This window comes from Morone saxatilis, unplaced genomic scaffold (genome assembly GCF_004916995.1).
Source record: "Morone saxatilis isolate NCDOM2014 unplaced genomic scaffold, NCSU_SB_2.0 Contig22, whole genome shotgun sequence".
Taxonomy (NCBI): domain Eukaryota; kingdom Metazoa; phylum Chordata; class Actinopteri; family Moronidae; genus Morone; species Morone saxatilis.
Genome location: NW_023339785.1, coordinates 26,001,030 through 26,004,439, shown reverse-complemented (window position 1 = coordinate 26,004,439; position 3,410 = coordinate 26,001,030). Strand labels below are relative to the sequence as shown.

The following is a 3,410-nucleotide window of genomic DNA, read 5'->3' as shown; positions in this document are numbered from 1 at the left end:
ATACATTATAATACATAATAATAAAATACATTATAATAATATAATAAATAATAATAAAAGCAGTACTGCTGATACTTTAAATTCATTCTGCTGTACGCAGGTTTCTGTTTCCTCCAGCTGCTTCCCACTGAGGATCTGATCGACGTTACAAAGGACGATTCAGGACGACAGTGGGATGTTTTCTGGTTGTCGTGGTAACGCAGATACACGCTGAATATAAAAGTAAAAATAAAAGAAGTCACATGAAGGACTCGAGCCTCAGGATCCGATCACATGAAGATGTTTCCTACAGCAGAGATCCGGATTCACACAATGTCCCCAATTACACACAATCAATCTACTCTAATTACTTTGTTTCAGTAACTCGCATCACCTTATTGATCGTTGCGGTCCAACACAGAACTTCTGCTGGCTGTTCTGTGAACTTCCTGGCTAGCTGTTTCCCCCCGTTTCCAGTCTTTATGCTAAGCTAAGCTAAAGAACAACTAACTCTCAGCAGGAAGAAGTATTTGCTAAAGAGTGGAACTGTGCCTTTAAAATATAATTTCAGTTTAAGATGCCTCTACGCCGGCGACAGCGTCATGTTTTTGGGTTGGTTCGGCAAGAGCCCTTCAAAATAAAAGCTCCGACCTTATAATATTAAAAACAATGGGCTAATGAAAGATCATCTACAATCTCAAAACATGTTTTTGGCCAAAAATTGATGATCATATTTCACAGATGGTCGGACATTGAATTGGTGACACTTCTGACTCAAAGGTCAAAGGTCACTGTGACCTCTTCATAGGTTTTTAGCTTTAATATAAGAATACATTGGGCGACTGCAGATTACACAAACATGTTGAGAGGTTCTGTCTGGTTCTGATCTAATGAGCTCGTCTACGAGGTTCTTTTAACTCTTTAATGGAGCTTTTAATTCCTCAAAGGGAGCTGAAACCTCTCTGCTCGCATTCATAACGACGCCACATGAAGAGCTGTAAACGCTAACCGAACCGCGCTCTCTGATGAGCGGCGGGTGGCGTTCATCGTCGTGGAGGTTTCATTAGAAAGAGGAGAAGTTAAAGGATTCAGTTTAACGTCTGAGTTCTCGTCTGCTGCTCAAACGTGAGACATTCGACACGTCGAAGGGAAATAAAAGAGCTGCTCTTCGTCTCCGTGTGTGAGTTTAACCTCGCTCAGGAGGCGGCGGCGCAGGACGGTAACGCTCATCCCGACGAGCTCTGAGCAAACATTTTGTCACGTAGCTGAGAAGCTCCTGAAAGTCAGACAGTGATGTGTTTGTTATGTAATGAGAAACTTTTAGGAGATATAAAGTCAATAAAATCCAAACAGAATAAAAATAAGGTTGAGTGTTGAGGTCAGAGTAAAGCGTGTGTGATCTAACATGCAGCCTTTTACACTGCACTTTATTCTGTTTTGTGGTTTTCCAGAGGAGGAAAACAGTCATTACTGCTGTACACAAACATGTTTGTCACTAACAGAACAACAGCTGCAGCAGCCACAGTCCACATCAGTCCACATCAGTCCACATCTGTCCACCTCTCCGACCGATCTCAACATACAGACGCATATTTTTAGATTCAGTGATTAACAGGAACAGAGGAAGTACCTGATAAACATTCATAGAAATCACTCTTTACATCACTGAGTTCACCGCTAACAGCTAATTCGGCCAAAACATAGACGAATACAGACTAATGTGGATATCATGGAAGTTCCCATGAAGTCAAACTTGAGCCTCCAGTATCTGGTTTTCCCTCTGACGTCCTCACGTCTCAGAGGTTGTGTTCGGCCCCGGGTCCGGCTCCTGTAAACACAGATCAATATCTGCGATGAGTCCGTCTCGAGCTGCTCTGTGAACATTTATTCAGTCAGCTGAACTCTGTTCAACCGACGGATAAAAGGAAGTGTTTCCTGTTTTTTAGCCCTCGTGGACTCGCAGGTCAAAGGTCACCTTTGTTCAGCTTTAACAGTGTGAATGTGTCCAGTCAGCCCGATGAGACACTGACGCTCTGTGTGTGGAACTGATGTGTCATCATCCTGTGGATCACTGCAGCATCATTGATTATTGATTACAGCTCTGGGCACTGTGAGACTTTTAATCAGTGTGGTTAAATGTGTTGAACTCATATCAGCCTGTAGCTGCTTTATATTTTAACAAACACATCATTCATTCCACTGTTAATCTTTCTGTTGTAATGAACTTTATCTTGGAGCGCTCTGGAAGTCTGACCCATGATTTTAATCATCGATGGCAGGAAATAAGACGGCTGAGTAGCTAATTCATTAATTAATGAATTAGCACAATAATTCCTCCTGGAGATTAAGTCGGCTCGCTCCAAAGCAGCCAGACTCCTTTAAGAAAAACAGCAATTTAACCTCAGTGAACAAGAGAGTTGCTGGTCCACCGATGCTCCGATCCACAGCAGCTAATGTTGGTTCAGATCCAAACTAACATCCTAAAACACCAAATTTGCTCAATAACCCGAACAAACTAATCGCTGGAGCCGTCAGTGGATCAGCAACCGCCTCCTTCTGTGAGATAAAATGACTGTTTTTGTTAATGGAGTCTGGTGGTTTTGGAGAGTCTGCGTTATAAACTGGAGTTTGAACGATGTGGTTGTTTATGTGTATGGCTTGTAATTAAAGACACTATCCAGGTGCATTATGGGAAATGTAGGCTCCAGTGTTTTTAGTTTTTGAGAGTCAGGATATTTTCACTGCTGCTGTGAAATGAGACGTTCAGTTTTTGCAGTCAGGTTTTTTCTTCACGCTGAAGTGCAAACAGAGGAGAGGCTGATTTATGGCCTTTTAAAAGTGAGGGCCCCTGCGACGCCTGCAGCAGGAACGTCTCCTCTTCCTCCCTCCTCCTCCTCCTCCTCCTCCTCCCCCTGCTCCTCCTCCTCAGAGGTTTACACTGATGCTTCTGAGCTCAACTCCTCCTGAACCAGATATTTATTGTTTCAGCTCAGAGTTTAAATAAAGTTGGTGTCCAGTTTGCAGAGCAAAGTTTATAAGTGTTTATACTGTGTGTGTGTGTGTGTGTGTGAGTGAGTGTGAGTGTGTGTGGTTTTAGGGTGTGATTGTTTGGACTCACTGCTTGAGCAATGTGAGGGTGTGAGGCAATACAGTAAGCATTTCGCTGTGTATTGTCTCTGTGTTGTGATCTTTTAGTTTCAGTGTGCTTATGTAACGTGTGTGTGTGTGTGTGTGTGTGTGTGTGTGTGTGTGCAGACCAGATGAAACCTGCTGCTGATAATCAGGAACAGAAAAGGATGAAACTTCATTTACACATAAAAACAACATAAAAACTTTATTTTGAAATGTTGAACCTGATGTGGATAGCAGCAGAGCGACACTGATCAATCACTAATCGACTGGTTGATCGTTTCTGATATCACTGTATTGAT

The 3,410-nt window shown here is 42.6% G+C and overlaps 1 protein-coding gene across 1 annotated transcript in view; it reads right to left on the bottom strand.

Annotated features, from left to right (window-relative positions):
* ccdc69 (coiled-coil domain containing 69) overlaps positions 1–3,410 on the bottom strand; it is a gene marked incomplete at its 5' end in the record, with an annotated part of 16,252 nt that overhangs the window by 12,196 nt on the left and 646 nt on the right.